Consider the following 12,833-nt stretch of genomic DNA (forward strand, 5'->3'; position numbering starts at 1 on the left):
ACAGCGAAATTTGATGGCCGTCAGGCACACCTTCAAGGTATAGACTACCCACCATTCCAGGACTCTAGGATCATTCCCCTTGAAGTAGTTCGAAACAGTAGAAGTGGGTCCGGACGGACAAAACGCAAACAATAGCACATTTTTTTTAATTCTTAAAAAAATGTGCTAAAAAGTGCTAGGAAGCAAGGGGAGCATGAAGGTAAGACATGGAGTATGAAAAACGAGGTGAAGAAGAGTAGGTTTAATGGAAAGAGTTGTAAAGAAAGGAAAAGCAACAGAATCGCGAATGTTTCGTGCCGATAACTTGGAAAGAATGCGCAAAGTGTGGACGACGTGTTTACAGAGGGCGTTGCTGTAGGAAGAAAAGTAAAGGAAAGAAATGTGAAGGAGAAGGTGAGAAAGAAAACGAGGAAGGAAGGGCGCAGAAAGAAAGCGTAAAGAAAGTATGAGAAAAGAGTTTTTAAACTAGGACGTGTAAAAAAGTAGGTGCAAGGGGTATGAAAGAGTTGTGTCGGAGACTTGATGGGGGGAATGAATGACACTGTTTGCTACAATTAGGCGTGGGACACCTTTTGAGCAACAATTCGTCCTAATATTCCAATACAAAAAGTACCAAAGTGCTCTTGCGATTACCCCAATAACGTTGTTTCGACGTAAAAAATGAACTTCTGTTAACGAGCGATTGTTGCTCGCGAATGAAGTTAAATTTTATATCAAATTATTATCAGTGTGTGATAAAAAGACATCTATTATATATGGCAGGTTTTTATTCCTTGAATAACGGCGAAAATGCAGAAATTAGCTAAATAATTTTTGTTTTATGCTAATATCGTAATATTATGTATTTGAATGAATGTTTTTTTAAACAAAAATGTTGACCCAAAAGGCAGTTATTGTGCAAACAAACTACCAATTTTTCAATGTAAATGCTACCTTATCAGACCAAGACCTCTATATCTATCTATATGTTGACTATGCTCTCCTTTCTAAAATTTGTTTTTGTTTGATGGAAATTGATAGCTAACAAAGTTAAACTCATTTAACGAGATATTGACATTAAAACCTTACACAGCAAAACCTAAAACTAATTTCAATAAAATATTTTTTACGCAATTTCTAAAAGAGACTTGATCGCTATCTTTATGCAAATCTTACATATAGCGATAGCGTTCTCTGGAACGACGGTTTGTTTATAATACAAAACGGTACGGCCCTTCTCGTAGAGATGGCACCTTAAACATTGACAAGAGATAATAAAACTTGGATTTTCAGGAGGACGAGCATTGACCTTTTCAGATTACTTTGGTAATAGACACCCCGATGTAATTTACTGTCTGATTTCGCTTTCACAATACAATTTAATAACAACTGTTACGTGCACAGCAATCGAAGACGAATACAAGACGTCGTCATACAACCCTCAATAATATTGAGCGTGTCTGTTAAGAAGCAGCATGCCATTTTCGTCGAACTTATTTGTACAGCGCTATCTTATCGCGATTTTTTGTTTTCCTGCACACTGCACATGCAGTTTAAGTGAAATCGGACCGTAGTTAATCTGGATCCGCCACTTCTCTCATTGCCGACCGTGCACTTGCCCGATAAAAACTTTATTCCGGACTACTTACATGGCGTTCTCGTGGCCCAAAAACCGAATGCCCTACCGTTATTGCGTCTGGACTAAATCCTACCCTTTTTTTAAATTTTTAGCACGGCCTAAAATGGCACCGAATAATTAACACGGTCATCTTTAATCATGACCGAATCGGATTCGTTCTATCCCACGAATCATGTGCGCGTTAGGAGCATCAATAAACGGACCTGAAAGAAGGTAGTCTGAAGTAAGTGTGGAGGAGGGTCTGAAAAGGCGCAAAGAGAACGTAAAAAGACATCATTTCATACTGCATGTGAAGCAAGAATGTGTGCAAAGAGGAGGCGTGAGGCGAAGGAAGAGGGAGTGAAGCATTCGTAAAATAGTCATGAATTACTCATGGAGGAGTAAAAGCAGAAGGCTAAAAGAGCACAAGAAAATGGAAAATGATTGTCAATGTTACTGACAGAACAGCAAAAGGTTCAATTCCGTTCTTTTCATGAACATTTTTATAGGTTTCTGAAACTTATAGCTCCAAAATACGATGGCGATTCTTTTTAGGCGTCGGCGTCGGGACGGGGGACACATTTGGGAAGGGAATTGAATGAAACGAACATTGTACGTAAGAAAAGACAGGAACAAAAAAATATATTACACGCAGAAAAGGAACCAGGAAAAAACCTTCTTGGGAGGAAAAAATCTGGTATAGCACACCAAATATCAGAAATAAATCAACTAAGGCAACAAAATACAAGAGAAACACACAAATCCAACGTCACAAATGGTACTAATAAAATCAAGTCAAATGCAGTTAAACCAATTAAAAAAACGGAACACACGCGATACCACAAATACACATGAAAAGCAAGATAAATCAAATTAATACATAAACATATCTACGATCAGTTTAGACAAAACAAAACAAGCCATATAATGATAAATGGCATATGAACCACTAATTTAACACGAAAAGTGCAGGTGAAAACGCAAACATTAAGTATTCCTGTAAATGTCGGCCATCTCACATGCAGATTCCACATACTAAATCGTAGAAAAGTTAATTTGAGGCCCCCTTCTCGTATTGCTAAGACACAAGAGCTGCATCCAATTGTATGAGGTTCTTTCTCCACGGAAATAATTGTTAATCGATACATACAAGGCAACATTGATAATAAAATACACTTTCACCTAAACATAAATAAATAATTAAGATAATATAAAGGCAAACGCTACATATAAAACAAAGTTTAGAGCACGCCATGCTTCATTTACCTATCATGATTTTATGCAAAATGTAAATAATAACAACTTCTGACATGAAATTCAAAGATTGATAGTTAGTACGAGAAAGAATAAAATGATTACTACGTACGTGTAATTACACTTTTTACAACAGAATACCGCACAAAAGAAATAAACATTTTGGTTCTCAAACCAGTATGGAGCGAACACTTTGTAATTCCAAAAGCAAGAATTCTTCAGGTAGATTCTTACGTCTAAGAATATTGCCACTACAAGGCTCTAAATAGGGCATTAGATATCTGGGTAGTACGTATGAAAATGGTGCATAAATATTGTTTTTGAAGTATTTTTGTTCATTTATACAGTATACAGTTCCGGGCAGACGGACGAAAAACACTATTTTATAATGAAGCTTTCCAGTTAATTTACAGATAGTGTTGCGAAATATTCGTAATTAATCTTTAAGTTTAATGGTGATTCCTTTACCCTATTCAGACAAGTTTTTGACACATTTTGGCTACGACGCTGGATGGAAAAAAAGGAATGCTCCAGTCAAGAGGAGTGCAGCGAGTATCTCAAACATCGGGGTGCCAGCAGCCGCCATCGAGGCGACATAAAAAATTAGTCTGGCGATAAGGAATGAAACGGATGTGTGTGACGCGTTCTTCCAAAAATGCGATATGCCAACTTAGGTATTTGGAAATTCTCAAGAATGTCCGTGAGCTTTTTTAAAACTTTCTGTATGAGTCTAATGGCAGTTCCAACATCGATGCCCAAGTGATTATTAATGATGTTCGCGGTGTGATAAATTTAAATTTATAAATTTGTGTATTATTAGAACAATTAATAATTAATTATAAATAAGTTAAGAAAATCGCGTAATTAAATTTACGTTACAGTACCTTGAGAAACCGAGAGATATATAAAGTATTCGCAGTAGCCACTTTCTCGTTTGTCAAAGTTCACTAAAAACGCATGAGGCTCTAATAGATGAGATCTATCCTGATAATAATTTATTATGAGACCGGTTTAAAACTAATTATTATTAACCAACCTCTTTACACTTTGAACAACTGCGAATGGACTTTGACCGACTTAGAACGCTCAGCAACCTTTGGATTTGGCCCGATCGGCAACCTTTGGACTTTGAACAGCTGGTGGACTTTGATCAATAGCTTGGCCTACTTTTTCAATGGAATTTGATCGGTCAGCAACCTTTGGTTTTTGAACAGCGGAGAATGGAGTTTGTCCCGATCCTCCTTGAAATGTGCGCATGCGTCATTTTAACGCACAACCTTAATCAGTCAGTTGAACTTTGAACGATTTAGAACAGGTGTGTAATGGAATTTGATCGGTCAGCAACCCTTGTACTTTGAATAGCGGAGGATGGACTTTGAACGATTTGGACTTTGAACAGTGTGTACTTTGATCGATAGCTTGGGCTACTTTGATCCGACCTTGAAATGTGCGTATGATGAGTGATCGTTTACTCTTTTATTTTTGTGATTTCGCATTCTGGGTAGATTTGGCATACTTCCAGGCGGTGGCCAAGTTGTAAAGGTAGCGATTGTAAGTACCTTCTATGTCCGTACGTTAGTTTCTCAAATTAGTTTTTATGGAGAATGCTATTGATTTCAAATTTTGGTAGAATTCACGACCCGCAGCCAGCTTATGTCTTTGGCCACGTGTTGTAGAATAATGCTCTCGATTTAAAAGTTTGGTAAAGTACTTTCCTCCATCTATCTCTCCATTTGCTCGTCTCTTCCGCCATTTTTGACTAAAAATTGCTTTTGAAATGGAAAGTTGATATATAATGGGTTATTATTTCTAGACATGTTGATAAAGGAAACAAAGAAAATCGCGCATTGTCAGTTCTTAATGCTTTTTTCTCTCGATAAAATCGACTATTTCGCTTTCGACTCATGGGCGCTTTTCTGCTATATGCAGAGGACAACTTTTCATCCCTTATCGTATGTAAAATATGTACTGCGAATAAAACTGAAGCAGATGTGGAAATTTGATCTTTCTCAGTTATACATTATAATGAATTCGATTGCGCAATATAAACTAAGTCACAGTTAACACTAACACTAAACACTTTCCTTGCCAGAATAAACATAGTAACCTAGTAACGAAAAAAAGTAGGTATAATTAAGCGTCGTGATTTGTTTAGGTTTCCCAAGGAATTCTAATACAAACTTCTCTTCCTATCACCTGCGACATTTTCTTTTACGAACTTTTTCATCGTAACGTAAACCGATTTTGGATTATCGAACTTTTATTGCGACGTAACGTAAGCCGCTTCCCTCATGCATAATAAAAGCCATACACTCTGGTCCCCACCTATACAGTCAAAATAAAAAAAAGAATTAGAATAAGCCCTCGTTAATTATTCACGAAGATTGAGTTTAGTTGTATACATGCGTGTGACAGCTGTTGATGGGGGAAAGGGAAACTCGATAACTGTTGCTTTTCTTGTATCGAAGCCGAAGAAGGTGGAAAATCTAACAGACAATTTTTATGTACCTACGTATGATAAAAATTGTAAACGTTATAGGGGCGTAATAAAAATTTAATAGAATTTTTAAGCGTTTCCTGTAAATATTTTATGTTCGATGATTTTTTGAAAAGGTTACGTGTTTGAGGAAATCGTTTATTTTTCAACTTTCCTTAGAACTTCTGTCGAATTTAACATTTTTACCGTGATATTTTCAGAAATGTTTAAACCAAGCTTTGAATATCTTGTCAGATGAAGATATTCCATTGATGCACACTGAAAAGTAGGTATGTTACCACTATTTTACCCAGGAATTCAAGTGGACGCCCTGTATAAAGCACAACCTACAACGTTAATGCACTTTGAATTATTCTGTACTGTTGGCATGAGATGAAGTCGATTTTTGTTTTAGCATGCCATGAATAATGACTTATTTTGTTTAACTCGTACCTCAAAACCCATTAAAATAATGGCTCCAACATTACGCCTGTCCAATATTTGATGAACGCCTACTTCATAGTTTCTACTAAACTCTAAATGCGATGCTTGGCAACGTTACGTTGTGGTAGTAACATTTTTTTTAAACAAAATTGCATAATAAACTTGCATTATTGCATTGCATTATTTATTCGATTTACAAGCACTTCGGAAATTAACCTTGAGCTTGACCTGCTTAGAATAAAATCAAATGGTGAAGGGAAATGTTGAAGTTATGTAAATATTTGTTTAAAAACATATTCCCGATGAAGTGTACTAAGTTCTAAACATCAGTATTAATAGCGGTGTATTAATAAATTTAAAATGAGGAATCGGGTACTTGACTTTTTGAATTAATTATCCATCTCACGCTGAAGGTTAGATTGTTCACTATTTCTAATTTCTTAATGTTCTCCATTAAAGCTTAAACTGTAGATTTACGTAAAAGGCTTTTATAGCTCAGTGAGTAAACAGCACTGTCGCAACAAAGAAAACAGTCCACGCACCATTATGAATTTATGATCACTACAGAAATCAATTTTTAAAGGATCTACTACTAACTTTACGTTAAGAGCTCAAATTTTACAAATTTGGAGCTTTTTAGAGATTATCAACGCACAAAATTCAAATTTTGGTGCTGCTATCGATAACCCCGAAGATAAAATCGGGCCATTCAGTATATGCGCATGTTTTAATTGAATTTAAATCTGAAGGATTTCATTACACAAGCACAGAATTGGTTTATTTCATCGGAATTTGTTATTTTAGTGTCTATTTTCCCATTTTAGAATTGTTTTTAATTATATCATTCGTGTAAATTTGTTTATTTAAGTTGTAAGATGTGAAAATTACGTTATTAAAAATTAAGGAACATCTGGTCGAGTGCATTCAAGTGCTATCTAGTCGTGTGCGATAAAGACGTTGTTATCGCGAAAGTTAGTTGTTTTCAAGACGCTGATAACAAAGGATGTAGGTGCACGATTTCTTTTGCGAGTAATTTTGTCGTGGAAGAGGGGAGATCTCAAGCGTTCCGTATTGGCGTTCCATTTGAAATTTACGGAAGTAGGAGTATGATGGTGTAGTGGAAGTGGTGTTCTTTAAAATTGAAACAAAAATAAGAAGGAAACGAGGATTGTTAGCCTAAGGCGCCGTAAATTCACAAAAATTCATGTATTTTGTACCGCACACGCTTATCAAGTGTGTAACGGGAGCCCTGTAAAGGAGCGAATTTTTTTAATTACCTTAAGGTTGCGTAGTTTTAAATACTGAATATTAGGGAGCACGCGACGTGTTCCTATAACAACTAGTTTTCCCAAAATTTTTATTAGTTCCAGAAAGTTAATAGATTCTTATTAAAATTGACGATTTGTAATTGTATGGGCCACTGTGCGTCGTGCCCAAAATTACAGGAACCAGTCGATCGGGCATTAGAGATTATACAATCTTAATAGGGTGTACGTGGCCAAAACAGTTTAGACAGGGTTACGCAGAATGATATTATTCGGGTAGGTACCTGAGAAACGCTAAATTTGCAATAAAAAACGGCCGTGGGCTTTTAATGGTAGGTCTGAACGAATCCGTTTGGTTCATGATTTAAAATAACCGATTTAATTATTTAGCTCCATTTTGTGGGTGGACTTGAAATTTTAAAAAATGAGTAGGAATTAATCCAAGACCAGGAGGATTGCATTCGGTTTGGATTACGGGCAATCAAGAGAGAAGTATTCGGTTTTGAGCCGTGTAGAGCTCTTAAAAGAGGCATTCGATTTTGAACCATGAGAAAGTTATATAAGCCGTCCTGAATAACAATTTTAAGCATTATTTTTGTACGCGAATATTACGCAAAAACCAGAGGCAGACTAATTACGGTCCATTATCTTAAAGCAAGAAAACCTTTAGTTCACCCAGTTGCTAGGTGCCCTAAAATCGTTCAAAAAGATTATATGTATAAAAGCAAAATCGTAATAAATCTTTATCGAAAATCAAATGTTAGTTCATTAGCGAGCAAGGAACCGTTTGGTTTAAACCTATGCAGAAAGGAGAAAATCAACTTGAATCGCGAGTGAACGTTTCCGACAAATGAATGAAAAGTAAGGGTAGTATTTGACGGCAGACAATAAACACAGATAGTTTGATGCCCGAGAAATTACATCGGAAGCTGCAATCTCCATGAGACTTCTAAAGACGTCGACGACGGTCCTCTCCTAGGTACAGATTCCATTATCCTTGGTCAATTTCGAAGGTTCCACTTCAACACGCAGGGCCGTGCCGAGTATTATACGAAAACCATCATTTCCAAAGAACGACATATATGAGGTACTACATTTTTTGCTTGATTTGTATAAAATTATTGATTGGTTCTTTCAGAAAATTGCCTAAAACCTTTTATTGACATTAGTAATCAAAACATTTTTCTTAAAGGTATCATCTGTGTACATTGACCGGTTGGAGCCGCCCTGTATTTTGTAAAATGATGACGTGTAAGCTCTTTTCGCAATAATTTGGGATTTCCTATCCAATTAAAGTTTCTTTAGTCAGATTCAATGAGAATTTTCATGTAAATGGGTTCAACTTTGTTACCCATAAGGTGTGTATTCTCTGTGTAAAAAATTCTGTATTTTTTCCATTAAAATAGGGGTAGTTAGACAGGAAGGTGTTTGTTATTATCAGGATAAGGTGTGTATAGAAGCTAATTTCTAAAAAATTATAGAGAAAGACGTAAACAAACAATTTTTTTCTCGGCATCGTCGCGATTTTCTTTGATTCGGATTCCTGATGCGTGAAACCGTATATTCCCCTCAAAAAAAGAGAGGGGGAGATCATTTTTACCGCAATTCAATACCTTCCTAGCTTACTAACGTGCGGGTGTAAAAAATGTAACGTAACGTAGATCTATATTATTTCGTCAATTCCACTTTTCATCGTAATTTTGAATTTATTGTCTGCAATCAAAATCAAATATTCAGAGGTATAAGAAAGGGAATAATTTTCAATAAGATCTTAAGTGGCACGAACCGAACATGTTGCCCCAAATAGCCCTGATTACAATATTTGGAGTACATTAGCATGGTTCACGAAAACAATTTTTTCAACACCGTCGATATATTATAAAAAATCGGATATTTTTTTGTTGGAATCAACTCGACATTGGACAGTGGCGTCTAAGTTTGCAAACTGTAGTAAATAACCATAAACTTGGAGACGAACACCTAAAATAATGATGGAACACTCTGTATCTGAGAAGATTTTCAATTTATTAAAGTAAATCTGGGGGGACTTTTTACGAATAAGCCGGAATTGGATTATTTCATTTAAATTGGCATTTCCGCAGTTATTTTGCTTTTAGAATTGTTTTATTTTATTTTATTTTATTTTTTTTTTGTGTATAGGTGGGGAAATGCTCCTTATGCACACTCTAGAAGGAAGGAAGTTCCAGAGTAGTGTGGGGCTCTCCCATTTGTTGCGAATACCCACTAAAACCCCACCTAAGGCTTCGGCTGCTGAGGCCATTTGCCTATCACCCATTTTTATTACTTTTTACACAGATATAGACAAGTACAACGAACAAGAACTAAGCAACATACATACATACTAATATCACAGAATATCACATTTCATTCAAAAATCCAATGCCTCGCATAATATCACAGATTATCACAGATCATTTAAAATTCCAATGCTTCGCATGAATCCCAACACACCTCTACAGCGATCCTGACTAGCAAAATTTGTTTCCCATATCACACTAATTTTAAATAGGTCACGCTCATTTTGGTATCTTACACAAACACAAAGTATGTGCTCTGGTGTTAAATTGATACCACATCTATTACACAAAGATGGTGCCTCACCCTTCAGCAAATAACTATGCGTGAGAGCAGTGTGTCCCAAACGGAGCCGATACAACTTTGTCGATTGCAGACGTCCCACGTCAAGTAAAACAAGTGGTCCTAGGTTTGGTTTAATTCTTCTCAAAGATGTATCGGCCCGCGCCCATTGCTCCTGCCAGCGCTCATTTACACAGTGCTTGACAGCCACCTTTGTGAAATCTACAATGTTATCCTCTTGTAACTGTAGCTCCTCCATGAATTGTCTTGCTCTTTCACCTTGCGATTTATATAACCGTGTAGGTCTAGTTGTATCGGTAAGTAATCTATAATTTGGGTGTTTATCATTTTGATGTACTTTCAGGTAATAGTTAACTATTAACTGCTTTCGGCGAAGAGCAAGCGGAAGAATATTCGCTTCCACGTTGAGAGCACTGACGGGACTCGTTGGAAATGCTCCAAGGGAATATCTAATTGCTAGATTTTGAATTCTATCCAGCTTACTTAGCAACGTGGAATTACAGGAGGAATAACTATAGCACCCGTAGTCAATACGTGACAGAATCAACGCCTTATAAACATCAAGAAGGGATTTAGGATGAGCCCCCCATTTCAGGTGTGACAGTACTCTTAACACATTTAACGATTTCCTACTTGATGTTAGTAGGTTCTCCAAATGTTTGGTCCATCTTAATTCTCTATTAAATGTGAGTCCTAAAAATTTAATTTCATTCGGTACACTTATTACTTGATCATTTAAGAACATAACAGGATCATAATGAGGTCTACGAAGCCTACAAAAATGTATTGCTTTGGTTTTTTCCTCAGAAAGCACATACCCTACTGAATTTGCATTTGTAGCAATTTGGTTGATGGAACCTTGCAAATTACGCACTACACTACCTACAGTTTTTCCGGCGAGGCAAATCATGAGGTCGTCGACATACAGACATCTGTCAACTGTCTCCGTAACTCCTGAGGCTATTTCATTTATTGCAATTGCAAAGAGAGAACAGCTTAAAGTTGACCCTTGCGGCATCCCATTCTCTAAAACGTGTTCCTGTGAATAGGTGTCTCCGATTTTAACGGCGAATCGCCTATCTTCTAAAAAGGAACGCACAAAGTTAGGTAAATTACCGCGTAGGTTATATTTTGACATATTCTCTAGAATTCCATGCCTCCATGTCATATCGTACGCCCCTTTAATGTCAAAGAACACCGCAACCAGATGTTCTCTATTATCGAAAGCCCTTAGGACTTTGTCGCTCAGCTTTACCAAGTGATCGATTGTTGACCTGCCTCGCCAAAAGCCTGTTTGGTATACCAATATGTCGTTGGTTTCCAAAAATAATTGCAGACGACGATTCACCAATTTTTCTAATAGTTTACCCGAACAAGACGTTAGACTAATTGGCCGGTAGTGTTTTGCCAATAATGGATCTTTCCCTGGTTTGAGTCTGGGAACTACAACTGCTTTTTTCCATTCTGATGGGTAAGTACAATTTTCCCAGCATTTGTTAAAAAATATTAAAATCTTTTGTTTCATTTCCAGACTACAATGACGAATCATTTGATTATGAATGCCATCATATCCCGGTGAGCAAGATTTGGTGCTCCGGATTGCTGTCTCCAGTTCTTCAAACGTAAACGGAGAGTTATAATCTAAGATTTCTTGTGTATTAAATTCAATAAAATTTGCTTCCTTATCGGCTTTCGTTGCAAGAAAAGTTTCCGAGTAGTTCAATGAGCTGCTAACTTGATAAAATTGGTGCGCAAGAATATTTGATATTTCCTGCAGATTGTTCGTCATTACCCCCTCTGAATTACGGATAAATATCGGATAATTACATCCTGTTTTACCAGATATCGCTCCAACCTTTTTCCATATTTCATTGGTGGTAGCGGCAGGTGTAATGGTGGACACATATTGTTGCCATGATCTCCTTTGCGCTTCCAGGATTTTTCTACGACACTCCGCTGTTCTTTTTTTAAATTCAATAAGGTTCTCCAATGTTGGATGATGGCGGAATCTTTGTAAGGCTCGTTTCTTTAACGAGATTTTTTCTCCTACTTCTGGAGACCACCATGGAACCATTTTAGTCCTTTTGCGATCTTTGGATTTTGGTATACTAGCCTCCGCTGCATCCAAAATAGCAGATGTAAGACTTTTAAGACAAACTTGCTCCTCATTCGGGACTACAAGGTGGGTAACAAATTTTTCCCAGTTAGCTTTTTGAATTTTAAATTTAACCGCAGACTTAATCGCAGGATTATTACCTCGTACGGTAATAATTATTGGGAAATGGTCACTATTGTACAAATCACTTTCCACTTCCCATTTTAGACTAGTGTGGAATGAGGGCGAACATATAGACAAATCTATAGCATCAAAAGTACCTGACCTTATGTTAAAGTAAGTCGGTACATTGTTATTTAAAATGCTGAGGCTTTTATCTTCAATAAGGTCTAGTAATTCTTTACCACGGGCATCTCTTGAAATTGATCCCCAAACAGTGTGGTGGGAGTTAAAATCACCAACAAGGATAAACGGTTTGGGTAGTTGGTTAGTAATTCTTCCAATTTCTCCTACATCATAGTGTGTATTGGGTAGATAAATGTTACACAGCGCAAAGTTTCTGCTCATTTCAAGTTGTATGGCTACAACCTGATATTGTGTATTTATCTGTAACCTTTTATACGGTATGCCTGTGCGAATTGCAAATGCTACTCCGCCACATGCCCTTTCAGGTGAATAGAAATCCTTCCTTACTAGAGTAAAACCTTTCATATTAAATTTGTGTCTTACTTTTAGGTGTGTTTCCTGGAGAGCTATACAAACTGGGTCATGCTTTTGGATGATCAGCTTTAGTTCATTCAAATTATGAGCTAGTCCTCGACAATTCCACTGGATAATATTTGTTTTATCCATTGTAATTTCAAGATAGGGACAATCACAGTTGAACAAATAACATGTAAGTAAAGAGCAAATAACAGTGTATATAGGACTATTACAAATAAATAATTAACAGATAACAGTTACGTATCACAGAGATTATCACAGATCAGTTGGTGCAAGCCCCTTTCGAACTGTCCGCCGATGAACGGGGCAGTCTCGGCTTGCCTTTGGGCCATCCCTTCTTTTTCTTTCCCTGCTTAGCTTCTGCCACCGTCTCCTCATCTAGAGATGTAATACTCGACT

The sequence above is a fragment of the Photinus pyralis genome, unplaced genomic scaffold (assembly GCF_008802855.1).
Source record: "Photinus pyralis isolate 1611_PpyrPB1 unplaced genomic scaffold, Ppyr1.3 Ppyr1.4_LG6, whole genome shotgun sequence".
NCBI classification, from domain to species: Eukaryota; Metazoa; Arthropoda; class Insecta; order Coleoptera; family Lampyridae; genus Photinus; species Photinus pyralis.